Source organism: Felis catus, chromosome F1 (genome assembly GCF_018350175.1).
Source record: "Felis catus isolate Fca126 chromosome F1, F.catus_Fca126_mat1.0, whole genome shotgun sequence".
NCBI lineage: Eukaryota > Metazoa > Chordata > Mammalia > Carnivora > Felidae > Felis > Felis catus.
In genome coordinates this window covers 43,718,636-43,736,668 of record NC_058384.1, presented here as the reverse complement: position 1 = coordinate 43,736,668, position 18,033 = coordinate 43,718,636, and positions in this window count along the sequence as shown.

Below are 18,033 nucleotides of genomic sequence, written 5' to 3'. Positions count from 1 at the left end.
TAAGCGAAATTAGTCAGAGAAAGACAAACATCATATGACTTCACTCATATGAGGACTTTAAGATACAAAACAGATGAACATAAGGGAAGGGAAACAAAAATCACATAAAAACAGGGAGGGGGACAAAACAGAAGAGACTCATAAATATGGGGAACAGACTGAGGGTTACTGGAGGGGTTGTGGGAGGGGGGATGGGCTAAATGGGGAAGGGGCACTAAGGAATCTGCTCCTGAAATCATTGTTGCACCATATGCTAACTAATTTGGATGTACATTTAAGAAAATAAAAAAGAAAAGAAAATTAAAAAAAGAAACACTTGCATTGCATATTTTGAGGATATGAAATCACCATAGTTTTGTGTCTTTGGTCCTCCAAGATTAATACCAGAGGAAGTCACCAAATATCCCTTGGAACCATTACCAGGGACAGAACCCAGGGGTCTCAACTGAACTGTTTTAGTGATGCAATGTGGCATCCTGAGTTCTCACGATCCTGGGGCCTCACTTCTTTGCTTTTTCGGACAGCCCCTATTAGGAGAGCCTTTTCTAGATGAAGAGCATCTTGGCGACTGAACCCCGGGGAAAAGCTATGAGACGGATGCCTCTCTCCTCCCCCGCAAATTCTCTGCAGCCTTGGGGAAGAAAGACCCAGTTACCACAGATAGTGAGGAGGCCTTTTACCAAAGTTTGGTTTATGTTAGTTCAGTAACAGTCAGACTATAAATCCTGACATTCTGCCCAGGACCCTGTCATCTTGTAATAATCTCTTCCATCAGATTTTAAAGAACACCCCATGTGCTTCTTGCATAGATAAGATAAGCCCCAGAAGTCGAAAGTTCCTCCTGTCATGTTATCTTGCTCCGGGAGCTAGAACTGGTCATTTTGGCTTTAGTAAAAATTTTCACTTTTCTCAACCCAGTTACCATCACTGAGCTCTGTTAAAGTACATGACACATGCTTCCTCCTCATTAGGGATTTTGGACAAGTGTCAGCATTTAAGGTCGTGAGAACTGAATTTTTGTTCCCTCTTACGAGTGTGGTGTTAAGATCACTTAGCTGTGAACTGGGATCGCTTCCGCAGCCTTCTCGTGGAGCCAGAACGCGAGCTTGGTCACAAAGAGACACACAAGGCAGGTTCGCAACAGGAAGACCGGGGTGAGGACTAAGAAGCCTGCTTCTCCTTTGCTCTACTCACTCGACAGTGAGCATGTCGATCGGGCTTTCAACAGAGATTTCTTCATCTGAGGTTGTTTTCTTTTGTGTTTTTTTCTGTTTTCAACGTAAAATTCTCAATTGATAATACATAGCTTAATTTTCTAGTCAGCGCGATAGAGTAAGAAGGCCAATAACTAGACGCAACTGTTCCACGTATTGGAAAACAAAGTGTGAAGGGTTCTGGAATCTGAAAGACTCTGGCTGCCCATAGAAGAGTGCTTTCCACCGGGGGTCTCAAAATGTGATCTTGGGACCAAGAACCTCGGCATCGGCTAAGAACTTGGTCAACATGCAGAATCTCTGGTGCCATCACAGACCTACCGACTCAGAAGCCCTGGGGTGCGGCCCATCAGTAAGGGTTTCACAAGCCTTCCAGTTGATTCGGGGGCACACTGAGGTTCGAGAACCACCACTCGTTTGAATCATGCGGAAGGATCAGTTGGACCGAACCTTTGCCCTTTTCTCCTGCTTGGAAAAGGCAGCTTAGGGGCGCCTGGGTGGCGCAGTCGGTTAAGCGTCCGACTTCAGCCAGGTCATGATCTCGCGGTCCGTGAGTTCGAGCCCCGCGTCAGGCCCTGGGCTGATGGCTCGGAGCCTGGAGCCTGTTTCCAATTCTGTGTCTCCCTCTCTCTCTGCCCCTCCCCCGTTCATGCTCTGTCTCTCTCTGTCCCAAAAATTAAAAAATAAATAAATAAATAAACGTTGAAAAAAAAAATTAAAAAAAAAGAAAAGGCAGCTTGGCCTAGGTGATGCTATTGAGACAGACAAGTTACTACATCCTTCTGGGGGCTGACCCAGCAGCACCGATTAAATCCGAGAGCTGCATCCTTATTTGCCTTTCCTGGAAATAATTTTCTTCATTTCTGGCTGCTTCATCTCTCCGTAAGAGTCACCAGAAATAAAACCGGCCCTTTCCCTTCGATGAGCCCCACTGTCGCACACCTCCTCTGGCACCTCTGCTTTATTTATTTATTTATTTATTTAACATTTTATTTATTTTTGAGAGAGAGAGAGAAAGAGACAGAGCACGAGTGGGGGAGGGGCAGAGAGAGAGACAGAGAAGAATCCGAAGCGGGGTCCAGGCTCAGAGCTGCCAGCACAGAGCTGGAACCCACGAACCGTGAGATCGTGACCTGAGCTGAAGTTGTCCGCTTAACCAACTGAGCCACTCAGGCGCCCCATGGCACTCCTGCTTTTTAGCCCATGACCTCAGGATGCTGCCTGCGATTGGACTTCAGGCCTTGGTTGTGAGGGTTTTTTCCATTCTCTTTCTGGAAAGACATCTGGACCCTGAAAATGTCTCTGACCAACCACAGATGTTCATGTTCAGGAGAACATATGTAGTAACAGTTTTCAATAGTTTATATCTCACCCTGGACAACTCATTTTGACTGTTAACTTATAGCTCTTCTGATATTGTCTTAATAACCGTAGGTCCTGCTTCTCGGTGCTCACATGAACATCTGCTGTGCCTCCTATCATTGAACCTCACGACCGTCCCCTCAGGTACAGGTAATACCACTATCCCCAACCTACAGAGGAAGAAACTGAGGTCTCGAGATGGTCGAACCATGTGCCCCAGATCGCCTAGCCCAACAGCCACAACATCCCGCAACCTTTTTTACTGACTAAGGTCACTGCCGATCAATTGCAATACGGTGCCCTTCATTGGCTTCCCAGAGCATCCAACTTCTAGGAGAAGCGTCAGGGAGCAGTGAATTGACCCAAAATAGGTGAAAAGGGAGATACAACAAGAAAACAAACAAAAACTCTACACAGAAATTTAGGGACCTGGGCTCGAGTTCTGGTTCACCCCTAACCAACCAGCCCGACCACCCCTAACGAGCAAGGGCCCACCCACCCTTGTTTGGCAAGACACTGCTCCTCCCTGGTCTGTTTCCCAGGCTGTTCACTGTGTCAGTCACACCTACTTCGCAGGGTTGCAGAGAGGATCGTAAGTGAAACTGCCCAGCAGCCCCCTGCCCCCCCAACCCCTCCCCCCGCCCCTGTAGCATTTCCACTCCAAGGGGGATGACAAGTTGGTAATGCATCAGGAGCATCAGCAAGGAGCAGCCTCAGCCTCTGAACTATAGGGCCTTCACTCTTGCTGCAGAGGGAAGTTACATTTCTCTGTTTTCTTCTGAGGGTGGCCTCCAGGTCAATAAGGGCACGGGAGGAGGGGTTGGGAACCACCCAGCCTACTGGCCTCAGCGCTTCTGGCTGCCTAGCCTCTGTGCCTCCCCAAGTGTCAGGCCCTCTCCGTTTATTTATATTTGTCCTACAAAGTAGCTGGCAAGCCACAGGCTCTTTACACACATTTTGGTACTGGTGGATGGAGCCAGACGGGGTCTCTCTTGGAATGCTCTGGAAGTGCACAGGCCAGGCCTGCCTCGGAACAGGATTCTCCTGGCCGGTCAGACCTCCCTGGTTAGGTGGTGGTGAGAGGTGTATGGTCGAAACCATGGGTCACCAGTGCCCTTCACGAAACTGTTCACATGGGGGCTCTGCCTAGGACATAGGACCGCACGAATGCGGACTGAGTAGGGGCCAGGTTGGGAGAGGTGTGGGCCCCCACTCAGCCCCGCCCTGCCTCTCCCCATGAAGGAGGGAGCACGGGGTGGTGGGGAAGCCTGGAACCGACGTCCACACTTGGTGGACAAGCAACAAGTGCCAGCGTCTACAGCCCTACGGGGGCTGACGGGAGGGGAGAGTGAACGTGAAACACGGAGCTCGGCTGCCTCAGTGACCACGAGGCTTTGCTGGGGGCAAAGGAGAATCTTGGCTCAACATTATCCCGACCCCCCCATCCCAGGGTCCTGTCATTCTCCTTTAACATATAAAAATTCCTTTGGTACCTCAACTCCCCCGAGAGCAGGGAGACGAGGCCCACACACGACCACCTTCCTCTCAGGGCCGGGTGGTCCTGCCTCCGCCTGCCTCCCTCCACGCCAGGCTCCTGATTCACAAGATGGGCAGCCAGTGCTCCTTTTTCGAGTGTAGCCCAGATGCATGTACGAGACAGAAACAGGCAGAGGAGCCAGTGTTCGTGTGTTCTGGAGGCTGGGAGGCTGCAGGGGGGCTTCTCCTCTGTCTGCAGCCCCTCTCTTGTCGGGAGTAGCCAAGGGACGCTTGCTCCCCAGGTTCCCTCCCCCCTCCCCCTGGCTAATTACATGCCTCTTGGTGAAAGGAAATAGTTTCTCAGAGGAGCTGGGAAACCCCGGCCCGGGTGCCCCCTCCTCATCTTCCTGGTCGTGGTGGGTGATGGAGTGTGGAGCAAGCTGAGGGCAAAGGACAGGTTAACCGCACCCCCCACCCCCCCCCCTACCCAGGTGGAATATGTGTGCTATTCCCCTAGCCACTCCTGGCTACCCAAGAACAAAGGAGAGGGGTTTAAGTGCTTGCCACGGTGACGTGGGAAACTAAGGCAAATGAAAAATTAAATTCCCTTACTGCCTACAGCCCACTGACGAGTTACAGGCAGAGTAACTGCCTCCTTGACACAGGCAGAGTGACCTCCCTCTGGGAGCTCAGCTGATGAGGACGCTTTGCTAGGGGCAAAAGAGAATCTTGGCTCAACATTATCCTGACTCCTGCACCCTGGGGTCCTGTAAGTCTACTTTAACATATAAAAATTCCTTTGGAAACTTCCTTTACTTCAACTCCCCCAAGATAAGTGCTGGCAATCATCCTCCAAGCTTATGGCCCCCTGATAGACACCTGAAGGGTCTCATGACTGAGGTCTTCTAACCGGTAATACATGGCATTTTTCTAACAGCAGCTGGCCCCTCAAGGTCCCGGAAACCTTGCTTCCAAAATTCCTTAGAGACTTACACTGTGTCTGACCCCCTCCCCACCGGAGGGTATACAATCAGCTCTTCCTGCCCACGGGTCCTGCCCCCCTGCTTTAAGAAAATCACTTTTTTGCACCAAATGCGTCTTCAAGAATTCTTTCTTGGCCCTCAGCTCCGAACCACCCCCACCATCTCCCCAAAACTTCATCAGTGGGTGTCACAGGAGGAACGAGAAGGAAGCAGCTGTCCCTCCCCACCCCCTCCCCGCGCCTTCCCTGCCCTCCCCAGCGGTCCCAGCCGGATGCACACGGGAGCCTCTGTCCCAACCCTGCTGCTGGGCACGGCTGTGACTCCGATGCTCTCAGGAAACCCAAGCAGAGGATGAGATTAGGGGCTGGCTATGTGTCGGAGAGTCCCCGAGGAAGAGGGGTTGTTTAGCCACAGCCCTTAACTGCTGCTGCTGGGGAGTGACACGGAGTGTGGCTGGCCCACCCCTGCTGTGTACAGCTGCTGGGCCGGCGGCTGCTTCCAGCTGGGCTGCTGGGCAGGGGCAGGGGTGGAGTGGGGGGGGGGGGTTCCTGGCTGAGGTCCCGGATCTTCCTCCCCCCGCGGCCTCCCTGGATTGGCACGGTCCCTGGGGTTGTGGAGCTCTGTGCCACGTGGGACCATAGGTGAGGGGGACGTGGAGGGAGCGGCTCAGGGAGCAGGAAACAGCTGGGCTGCTGATTCCCTAGAAAGGTTACTCATGAAGCCTGTTCCAGGATGTGAGGGTTACGGGCAGCTTTCCTCCTCTGCCCACCCCCTGAGAGAGGGGGGAGAGAGGGGGCGTCCTGCCGAGGCTCAGACTAGGCGGTCTGTCCCTTCAATACCTACAGTGAGGTACGAGCTGGTCCCCTGCGAGGGAGCCTGGGGGCAGGAAACTAGAGAGACTCTCTGGGCCTCTTCTCTGTTGCCTTCCTCTCACCCGTGACCTCATGGTTCCAGGTGCCTTCCCGAGGTGCCCTTAACAAAATGCAAAGTCGAGGGGTTAGGGTTGGGGGAACTCGGGAAGAGGGGTGAAGATTGACCGGAATTGATGGCCCTTCACTAACCACCCAGCAATTTCGTCCCCGAGAAAAATCAGACCACTTAACTGAGTCTCAACAGCCCGGCAGCGCTGAGCGGAGGTGGAGAAAAGGGACGGGGGACTCGGCAGAGACTGTAGGGCCCTTGAGGGCAGAGTGTCGCTCAGATCTTTTTTTTTTTGTTTTTTTAATTGAGATCATTGTAAATTCACATGCAGGTAAAAGAAATAATACAAAGAGATTACTTATACACTTTGCTAAGTGGTAGCTTTTAGCAAAGCTTAGTATAATATTACAACCGGGATACTGACACGGATACAGTCCCCCCGTCCTACTCAGCTAGCCCATCCTACCCACCCGTGGGCACGCATGCGTGTTGAGTTTTATAGATTTTGTTGCCTACGTACACTTGAGCCTTCGCAATCCAGATTCTGAGCAACCACCCTGCTCCCCGGAACAGGATCCCTCACGTGGCCCCTTTGCAACCTCACCCCCCATTGCCCATCCCTAATCCTTGGCAACCACTATTCTGTGCTCCACTTCTCTTCTTCTTTTTTTTTAATGTTTATTTTTTAAATGTTTATTAAAAAAATTTTTTTAACGTTTATTTTTGAGAGAGAGAGGGAGTGAGCGTGAGCGGGGGAGGGGCAGAGAGAGAAGGAGACACAGAATCCGAAGCAGGCTCCAGGCTCTGAGCTGTCAGCACAAAGCCTGACGTGGGGCTTCAACTCACGAACCGCGAGATCATGACCTGAGCCAAAGTCAAACACTTAACCTACTGAGCCATCCAGGTGCCCCTAAAATTATTATTTTGTGGTTTTTTTTTTTTTTTAAAGGAGGCTCATAGAGGCACAAGAGTAACAGAGAATTTCAGCAAAGCTGGGGAGTTTGGACTCAGCAGTGGACCGGATTCCATGGCTGTGGCATCTCGCTCGGCTGTGGCGCTGGCATTGCCTGAAATCACGGCAGGATCTGGCAAATGCGGTTCCGTCCCACCGGGTCGCCAGTCCCGCTGCCACTTGGCTGGATATGCCGCGCTGTTTTTTCTACTTATACGGTGTGCTTCTCCTTGCTGTGTTAGGGGCCCGAGATGGACAGTGGTTGTCCCTCACTGGAGCAGCTGTAGGTGGTGTGGGTAAGGTCCCTTCCCCGCCAAGTGCATGCGGACCATCCACCAATCCTCCCCTCCCTTCAAATTCCAAACCCCCAGCAGCCCAAGTTCCTGATGCCTCCAAAGCCTCCCAGAGACTGCCTGCCCCAGCACAACCCTCCTCCCAGCCGACCCTTTGATCTGACGAAGATGCTTAACCTTTTGATCCCATCACGGGACTGTCCCCAGCCCTTGGCCACTGGAAAGGGAGAAACGGAACCCTCCTTACTTGTTCCCACTCCTGTTTCTTTTGAACAAGGATGAGCTCCCTTTGGGATTCTCCTCTGGAAGAGAAGGAGATCGCAGACGCTCGACACTCGGTTCCTTGTTCTCATCTACTCATCCTGCCTCTGGTGCCTCCTAGGTGCAGGCTGGAGCCAGTGATGTGGCTGGGAAGAGGCCCCGGCCTTTGAAGCCAGCCTCTGGGGTGGCAGAGGACAATAGGACACTGTTTTCCCAAATGCCTTATTCTCTCTGCCAGTTCTCTCTCCCATCTCCCTTTGGGTCTCGGAGGCCCGGCCTCCTCAAGTGTGGGTAGGACAGGGAAGGCGGAGACAGAGTTCTCCTGGGGGGTATCCCCCACCCCGTTCAGGGCCCTCCATGCCACTCCAGTGGTCACAGCAGACATCCCGTTTCATTTCAAACTTCTTTTTTCCCCCTGGATTGATTGATTCTTCTCCTTGGCAAACACACACCTCCAGAGTGATCTCAGAAACATCAATTAGATCATGTCCCCCCTCTGCTTGACTCCTTTCGGTGTCTTCCTGTTGCACAAGAACGAATTTCATGCCATCTGGTTTCTGCTCACTTATCCCACCCCATGTCTGCCTCCTTGTCTTGCTCTGGCTTTCTTCCTATTCCTGGCACTTCCCTGCCTTACAGGCAGGTCCTGCCTCAGGGCCTTTGCACTTGCTGTTGCCTTTTCCTAGCGCTTTCCTGTCAGATCTTCCTGGGGTGGGCTCCTCCTTAATTTTCAGGATCTAGCCAAATGGCACCGCCTCGGAGGGTCCTCTCTCTCTTGACCCCTCCTCCCCGGCCCCTCCCCACAGGCCCTGTAACTCATCATTCTGTTTTCCTTCTTTCATAGCCGCCTGCAATTGTTTAGCTATGAGTCTGTACGGTTTCCCTGCTAGAATGTATATTCTAAGACACAGGGACCTTGGCTGTCCTCTTCACCCGTGTGTCCCCAGCAGCTAGAAGGGGTTTCACCGATATTCTGTCGGATGACTTAATAAATCCCCCCTGGGGCTGCAGTGGGGCTGGGAACGGCCCGTAATCTGGGCAGAACGCTGGCCTCAGAGACCCGGCAACTAAGCGTTGGTTTACCCGTCCGCTCTGGCATACGTTAACTGCACAACCCCACAGAAGTCACTCTGCCTCTTTGCGTTTAATTTTCCTCGGATGTAAAACAGAAGTGCTTACCAGTTGGCTTCCCAGGACCGCCGTGAGGCTGGGAGAATTGTGTGACGGCGCAAAACAGATGTGGAATGAGTACTGGCTTAAAAATAAATCCACACGGTTCATCGGGAGGCAGCAAAACAGCACCTAGGTGCTGGCACACACTGATCTCGTCTCTACAACCTTCGTCAACTTTATCATGCTTTTTATTTAAGGAGGGTGACGCTTGAGGTAACGCCAGTGGAGGAATAAACAGGACACCACCACCGGGGAGCCAAATCCAGGCCAACGCAGGTTTTTGTACGGCCCACGAGTGAGGAAAGGTTTTTACATTTTTACGTGGTTGAGGAAGAAAAGAATAAAGGGACCATTCCGTGGCACGTGAAAATTGTATGAAATTCAAAGTTCAGTGTCCACAAATAAAATTATATTAGACGCCCACTCATTCGTGTGCCGTCTGAGGCTGCTTTTGTGGTGCCAAGGCAGAATTGAGCAGCGCGGCCCCTAAAATATTTTCTCTTGGGCCCTTTCCAGAAAAAGCGTGTGGAGCCTCGGCTGATTGTAGAAAGTGAAAGGGCTTGTCCAAGAGGCTGCTTGGCAGTGGGGAGGACGGCATGGCCTCTGGGGAACTTTCCGCTTTCAGGGCCCTCTGTTGCATGCTCTGGAAGGCCCCGCTTCACCCCTCGGCCAGACAAACGGAGGGGGGCCACGCACCTGCGAAGCCTTTGGGGAAAGAAGCCCCCAGAGCAGTGCCCCACGGGAGCCCCTTGCCCTGTTGCGGCTCAGCTAATCTCCCCTTGCCCTGAGCGTTTTCCTAGAAGGTGGAAGGTGGGGTGGGTGAAGTGGCTTAACCTCAGGCACATCAACTCTCAAAGCCAGAGGCGGGCCACCCAAGGGAGGAGCCCTGGGTACCCTTTTCCTCCACGTCTGCACCGCAGGCACCGGTCTAGGAGGCAGCCTGTGAGAGCCCTGGTAGGTTCTTCTTAGAAAAAAAAAAAAACCAACCAGGAGAGCTAGCTGCTTCTAGGAAGTGGCCAGTGTGCTCCTAATGACAGGCCTCTCTCTCTGGGGAGCTTATAATCACCTTGGGAGGCTCCCCCTCCGTGTGGCAGAGACGATGCAGGAACGCTGTGGCCGTGGGGGTGGGGATGTGTGTGCAGGGAAGAGACAGGAATGAAAATGCAAAGGCCTCTGTCCTGAACAAGCCAGGGTGCTGGGGGCGGTCGGGAAGCCGAGGCCCAGGGCACAGTGCAGAGGCAGAAGCGTGTTATTCCAGGGCCTCGTCCTTCTGCTGGCCCCGCCGTCTGCCAGCTCTGGGAAGTCCGGAGGGCTGGGCCGAGCCCTGGCCACTGGCCTGCAAACTCTAAGGAAGGAAAGGCCCATCCTACCAAAGACCTCGGGGAACAGAGACAGAACGTGGTCTTGCCCCGCCTTGCTCAGGTCCCAGCAGCCGGCGGCCTCCATCCCCTTACGTCTCCTTCCGTAGAAGGAGACACGGTCAGAAGGCTAGCGGTCAGGGCCAGGCTCCAACACTTAGCAGGTGTGTAGACCCAGCAAGTCACTTGCTACCTCTCCAAGTTTACGATACCCTTTTTTACTAACACCTGTCTCCCAAGGTCATTGTGAGGACCGAGTGCCACGTTGTGCATGAAAACCATAAAGCCCAGGAGGGAATGTTCATGGGGATGAGCTATGATCTTTGGGCCCACCCCTTGCAATGGGCAGAGCGAGCCTCCAAGCCCAAAGTGGCTGAGTGACCTTGAAATAACCAAGGCATAGCATGTCCCAAGCAGAGGCGCAGGCCCGGAGCCTGAGACGTTCTATACAATCTAGGAGATGTGATGGGAGGGAGGCCTGTCCCAGAGCTGCGAGGCCTAGGGAGGCTATCATCGCTCACATCCAGGCAGCCCCCTGCGTGTGGTCTGATCTCAGCATCTCTGATGGGGCCCAGCCTTCCGGCAGCTAGCCCAAGATAGCAGTCTGCTTCCTGCCCAGACTAGAACAACAGCCCCTACCCGCCCCTCTGGTCTCTGGCTTTCCTCCTCTGCTCACCTGCTCTAGGCCAGGAAGGTGGAAGACAGAGAGGTTTTAAATACATGGATTTCACATGGCAATTGCCACTCCCCTCTTTGATTCTTGGAAGGTGTTGCTGAAGTTCTAGAACCCCCCATGGGACCCCCCCCCCCGGGGAGCTCAGCACAAAGGGAGTGGGCCTTGGGTTCTGGTCCAGCTCTCTGCCACTCTGTAGCCACGTAAGCCTTGATAAGTCACCTCTCCAGTGCTGTGTCCTCATCCTATAAACACAGAGCTGATACCTTTCCTGTCTGCTGCTCTGAGTGATCAGGAGCAAATGGGAGGCGTCTGTGCAAGGGTTTTGAAACCACTGACATTTACATGCAAGGGACTGCTGTTTTCATGGAATGGGGAATGGGGACAAAGACACAGACTGGCAGGGCAAGGAGGACAGAACCTGGCAGAGATGGGGGTGGAAGGCAGGAGACGGAGGGGACAGGGGACCAGGGCAGTGATTGTTTACTGCTCTGTGTCAGGCATTAAATTAAAGGCTCCATGGTTCTCACACAACCCTGTGGGATGGGTCCTACAATCCCACTTTGCACGGGGCAGCCTTGGCTCAGCAATTTCAGTCATTTGCCTTAGTTTACCACCAGTAAGGGCATGGCTGGCCAGCAAACCCAAGTGTGTCTAACGCCAGAGTCTATGATCTTTGCACCCACCAAGTCTCTGGAGAGCCTATTCTGGGTGTGGGTGTAAGACTAAAAACGGGGGTTGGAGGACAGGAGCGAACTGAAGTGGAGGAGGGGAGAGACAGGAAGTATTCCTCAGAGCAGGGCACAGAGCCTGTCCACTGAAGATGCCAGTGCTAATGCCAGCCCATACAGTGTTTTTATGCAATGCAGAGAAAGGCCGATGCAGCCACGAGCCTTGCCTAGTTATGCTTGGGGAGTGAATAAATAACATGCACAACTGTATATGGCAGCCCTGGGAGGGGCTCTGAAATTAATTAATCAAAGAAAAAAAAAACACTAGGGGTGCCTGACTGGCTCAGTCGGTAGAGTACGTGACTCTTGATCTTGGGGTCATGAGTTCAAGCCCTATGTTGGGCATGGAGCCTACTTGAAAAAAAGAAAGGAAAAGAAGAGAAGAGAAAAGAAAACCAAACAAAATCTACAAAACAGATTTTGTGTCTCGTTCCTCCTCCCTTTCCTGGCCTTGGAGCCCAGCAGAAAGGCTCCTCCCACCAATTCCTTCTGTGTCTCTGGGGCCCCAGAGTCTGGAGGCTGGTGGCCCTGCCCAGACCAAGACTCAGGCCTGTGCCTCTCTTTCCTGCAGGCCTGGGGATGGATTGTGCAAAAGTGGTACCATACCCCGAGGCAAAAGGTTAGTTCACAATCTACTTATTAATTACTCACTTGCTTATTATCTTGAGCATTGCATCAGGACCGTGAGAATGGCTTTATAGCCACTTAAATTAGTATCAGCTCCCCTCACCCCGCAGACACACACCAGGCCCAGGTACAGTAGTAACTCCTGCCAAAAGTCACTCCAACCCAGATTCCCTACAGCTCCTGGCACATTCAGGTCATCCCTTCCGGAATGGGAAAAGCTACCCAGCCCAGAGGATTCCCCACATCGGATTCCCAAGATGGCGTCTGCCACAGGCCATCTCGCCCATCCCTTCCTTATTCCTTGGCTGTTCTGCTCTGGACTCAGCTTCATGGGATACTTAGAGAAGGGAGGTTAGTAATATTACACCTTAGTTTGGATCGCCTGGGAAGTCCCTCCTCTAGTCTGACTCCTACCCCTCTTGCTGCAGTTCTAGTGTTTTCCCCCTCGTTCGGCCCTCCTTGCCTCTGTGTCAGAGCACTTAATGGTGGGTATGGCAGACTCCTCCTCCTCCTTTTATTTCTGCCTTGCAGTCCAGAGAGTCAGCGCCACAGGAAGAATGGAAGGAGACCTTCCTTGGGGCCTCTTCCCTTGCACCCTCCTGCCCCTTTCTTGACCCCTCTAATTTCCCCACTCTGGAGACTGGGGAGTCACAGCCAGCAACCAAATCCCCTTTGAGCTCTGTGGCCTCCTGGTCTGGGCTCTGTCTGGGCCTGCTGCGGCTTCTGCACTCACACACCACCGAGGTGCAGCACTGATCTAGCGAGAGCTGAGCCCTGGCAGAAGCCGCCAGGCAGGGAACTCAGGGCTCTGACCACACCCAAAAGAGTGACCTCAGGCTCTCTCACTTGCCTCCACTGAGGCCACCTTGGGCAAGTAACTTGGCCTCAGTTTCCCCATCTGTAAAAGGAGGGAGGCACCCGCCTACCTCTGGGGTCATGGTGGGGATGGTCCAGAGCCGATGGCCGAGAAAGAATTCTTGAAGACGCATTTGGTGCAAAAAGGTGATTTTATTAAAACATGGGGACAGGACCCGTGGGCAGGAAGATCTGCCCTGGGGTCACGAGGAGTGGCCAGTTATATACCCTAAGGTTGGGAGGGGGTTAGGAATAGAGTTAAGTCTCTAAGGTATTTTGGAAGCAAGGTTTCTGGGACCTTGAGGGGCCAACTGCTGTTAGAAAAACGCCATGTATTACCGGTTAGAAGACCTCAGTCATGAGACCGTTCAGATGTCTATCAGAGGGCCATAAGCTTGGAGGATGATTGCCAGCATATATCTTGGGGCAGTTGAGATAAAGGAAGGTTTCAAAGGATTTTTTATATGTTACAGTAGACTTACAGGACCCAGGTTGGCTGGGGGGAGGGCCAGAATAATGTTGAGCCAAGACTCTCTTTTGCCCCTAGCAAAGCGTCCTCATCAGCTGAGCTCCCAGAGGGAGGTCACTCTGCCTGTGTCAAGGACTCGTCAGTGGGCTGTAGGCAGTAAGGGAATTTAATTTTTCATTTGCCTTTGTTTCCCACATCACCGTGGCAAGCACTTAAACCCCTCTCCTTTGTTCTTGGGTAGCCAGGAGTGTCTGGGGGACAATAGCACACATATTCCACCTGGGTGGGGGGTACTCTTAGCCTGTCCTTTGCCCTCAGCTTGCCTGATGCTTCCTCATCACTAGTGAAAATCAAACCTGATGTCTGTGAAAGTGTTTTGTAAGCCGGTAAGTATAGCACAGAAACAAGTAATTATCGTTCACTGTCACCAGCTTACTGGCCTCAAGCCCCAGCTCAGGACTTCCCGGCTCTGCCTGGCTTCCCCGGACGTCTCCCACTGAACTCTGTGATCATTTTGACCTCTGGAGTTGGTGTGTAGCCTTGAGGTTTCTGTGCTTGCTGATCTGTTGCTGAATCATATCTTTGCAGCACTTTCTATTTCCCTGAGAAGACTGTAACTTCCACGAGGGCAGAGAGCGTACCTTGCATGTTCTTTTCCGTCTCCGCACAGCGTCCTTAGGATCTGCGTATAAGACAGGATGGACAAACACACATTGAGATTCTCCTCTAAGGGCGATATTTAGGCAGCAGCCTGCATCCTTACCAACCAGCTTTCTGCATAAAAATGGAGCCTCCCAGGTTAAGTGGCTTCCTGGCAGGCATCAGGTTACTACATCGTAGCACAGAGCCTGATTTGTAATTGTTATTTAATAAACGTTTGTCGAATGAAAAATGAATGACTGGATGCCTGGTAAGTGGCCTTGGAGAGCCCACACTTTTTTCCACTGGAGCTCACAGCCTCTCCGAGACCGAGACCGGCTGGTGAGAGCTCAGGGCAGGCGTGGAGCTGGGGAGCTGGGGAGCTGGGTCGCCTCGGGCTGTCCCTCCCCATTCTCCAACCCACCCTGGTGAGTTAGCCCCTCAGGCGGTCTGAGCTCCCAGAGTAGAGTCCCCGGCATTCATAGTGACATAATCACCTCCTTGCTCCAGGCATTTCAGAACCCAGCCCAGTTAACAAGTGTCTTTCCCAGTTAGGCACTTACAGGGAAGTTGTCTGGTTCACTCCTGCAACTCTTCAGGGGAAGGAGATGGCATTACTTTTCTCCGCTCCCATTCTAAGCTCCTTGATGGAACATTCTGCTGATGCCCCTAAAATATGGGAGGCTAAAGGACTCAGATCTGGCCTTTGAGAGAAGAGCGGGATGGGTTTCACTGGCTCTCAGCGCTGGGAAGGACTCTTGTACTCACCCAGGCTCACCCTTTACCTGGTACCTGAAAGCCCCCTGTCATACTTAATCGGCTTACAGCTGATTGGGACCTGCACCCTTCGCTTCACTCATCTATGATCTGCCTCCTGTGACTCTCTCCTCTGCTCCAGGTTGGCCCTCTGAAGCCATTCCTTTTTGACATGGATTTTGCTGCCGTCTATAGAAAAGCCAACACCTTTTCAAGGAACACTGGGCCACATTTCCCCACCTCTGCTCAGCTGGATCTTTCTGCTTTGGAGGTAGTTTCCGTCTCTCCCAGTGATTCCCCAAGGGGCCCAGGTGGGCTGGAGGGAGAACTCAGAAGGAAGTTTAAATCCAGAGGAAAGTTCTCTTTGTAAAAGGATTTCTGGTCTGAGGGAAGTTTCCTGAAGTATCTTTGAAGGTGTTAGTTGTTATTTTAAAACCTGCTCTGCATTGGGGGGTGGGGACACTTAAATTGGACTGTCCCCTGCTGTGTAATGAGGAGCTGCACTCGCCAGCAGTTTTTTTTTTAAGTTTATTTATTTTGAGAGAGTGAGAGAGAGAGAGAGAGAGAGGGAAGGAGCAGAGAGAGAGAGGGAGACACAATCTTGAGCAGGCATTGCCCCGTCAGTAAGAGCTCCACGCGGGGCTCGATCTCAAGAACCGTGAGATCATGACCTGAGCCTAAACCAAGAGTTGGACACTTAACTGACTGAGCCGCCCAGGTGCCGCTCGTGAGCAGTTTCAAGGCTCTACCTTCTAGCAATGACAGAGGAAGGGGAGCATTGGTGACCTCAGGAACTAGAAGCCACTGCCACCCCCAAGCTTGAGGTTTGAGATGGGGGGGGGGGCAAGCTGTTCTTCTTTCACTGGGTTCAATTTCTTCCTTTTCTGTGCCCACGAAGTTTTTGGTCCTGCTGGAAATATGGCCCAGGTGTGTGGGTATAATCCCTCCAGCTCCTTGATTTTCCTCAGACTCTGCTCCGTCTCATTTCTTCACCCCAACCTCTTAGTTAAGGAGGCCCTGGGGCTGGTTTTCCGGCTCAGGTCCCTGGTGATTTCTCATCCCTCTTTCTTCCTCCTTCCTTCATCTTATTTTATCCTTTCCCTTTTTAAAAAATGATGTTTATGGATCCTTTCTATTTACAAAACCAATCTATGATCCATACAAGAAACCTGGAGATACAGACGTTTCCCTAGTGCACCCCCCACCCCGGCCCCCTGAGATCAAAATCATCCTTCCCACTTATAGAAAGCCAGTATTCACCTTTCGGTTATTTATTTGTTTGTTTGTTTGTTTGTTTCTTAAGTAAGCTCCACAATCATCCTGGGGCTTGAACTCATGACCTGGAGACCAAGAGTCGCATGCTCTACACTTTGAGCCAGCCAGGCATCCCTGTGTTTTGTTTTGCTTTTTAAATCATTTCTTCTGTATAGACTTACACTTAAGTGGTTTTTTTTTTTTTTTTTTTTAAGTAGGCTCCACACCTAATGTGGGGCTTGGATTCAACTATCCTGAGATCAAGAGTCTCTAATCTATCGACTGACTAAGCTAGCCAGGAGCCCCAATATATACCTAATGTTTTAAACTTTTACTTTGGAACAATTTTGTATTTACAGAAAAACTGCAAAGATAATACAGAGTTCCCATATACCCTTCAGCTAGTTTCCCGTGCTGTCACCGCAACCACAGTATAATGATCAAAACTGAGAAATTAACACAGGCGAAGTACTATTTACTAAACTGCAGACTTTATTCAGATTCTGCTAAGTCCACTAACGCCCCTTTCTCTCCCAAGATCCAATCCAAGATACCACATTGCATTAGTATATACCTAATTTTTAAAAAAATGTATATCCCACTGTGCATACTCTTTCGTAGTCAGCTATTCTCATTGGTAACATATCATCTGTGTTTCCTCTATCAATTAAAATTATTCTAGGTGTGCCTGCGTGGCTCAGTCGGTTAAGCGTCCAACTCTTGGTTTTGGCTCAGGTCATGATCTCATAGTTTGTGGGATCGAGCCCCACATCGGGCTCTGCGTTGACAGCAAGGAGCCTGCATGGGATTCTCTCTCTCTCTCTCTCTCTCTCTCTCTCTCTCTCTCTGTCTGCCCCTTCCTGGCGCTTGCTCTCTGTCTCTCCCTCTCAAAATAAATAAACAGTTAAAATTAAATAAATAAACAAATAAAATGCTTTTATGTTATCACCATTTTTAAGGGTGACATAACGTTCTGCTATACGGATTTCGCCAAATTTGCTTAGCCAATGGTTTATTATGCTACATTTAAACTGTTTTTAGTGTTTCACCGTATGAAGAATGATGAGATGAACACCTTGCACATACTCCTGATACACCTCTCTTTGATTATTTTGCCGCAAAAGAAATTCCAGAAGTGGAACTGCCGTGTCCAGGGGACCCATCCCTCCCCCTTCCTAGAGTACAGCCAGGATTTGGCCCTGCTGGTGGCCCTTACACTCAAACAGACCGCTCACCCCTCAACCCGAGGCAGGCAGGGGAAGAAGCAAAGAGGCCACAAAGGGACCACAGCCATTGGATGGTGGACGCGGCAGGAGGGGATGGGAACATCAAGTCCTTCAAGGCTTCTCAGCCTTCTTCCAGGCTAACCAGCCCCAGTTGGGTATCTTATCTCTATAGAAAGAGGATGATGCTTGTTCTGAGCCTAAGGATAATGGGAAGGGGCTGTGGGTGGGGGCTGGAGCAGAAGCTGCTAATGCACTTTTGCATCTTTGGTTTCTCCAATATCCAGTCAGACTATTAGCAGTTCCCCAAGGATGGCCCTGCTCCTCACGTCATCCCCCATTTCCTATAAATGGGAAGCGGCTAGGGAGTAGCTGTGTGTGTGTGCGTGTGTGTGTGTGTGTGTGTGTGTGTGTGTGAGACTGTGAGCGCACACGTATGGGGGCAGGGAGGAGGAAGGAAAAGGGACATGGTGGTTTTCCTACAGATTTAACGGGGAACTGAGGCCCAGGGAAGCCGCTGTGCAGAGGGACCCGGCATGGTGAGTCATAGCATGGGTGTTAGGACTTTCTCGAACATTCTGAAGTCACTGTGAGCCTCTGCCTTATTTCTGGAGCCCAGAGACTATGGGTATGTGTGGGTGGGTAGCAGTAATTGGACTGAGGGACTGCCTCAGTTTCTTTTTTCCGAAAACAGTAGCCATGTGTTGAGTTGCTATAAGGAAGGAATGAGCTAAGACATGGAAAGCGTTTAGGGCCATGCCTGGCACAATCAGTAATAGTTAACGATTATTATCACACCACGAGGCTACACCA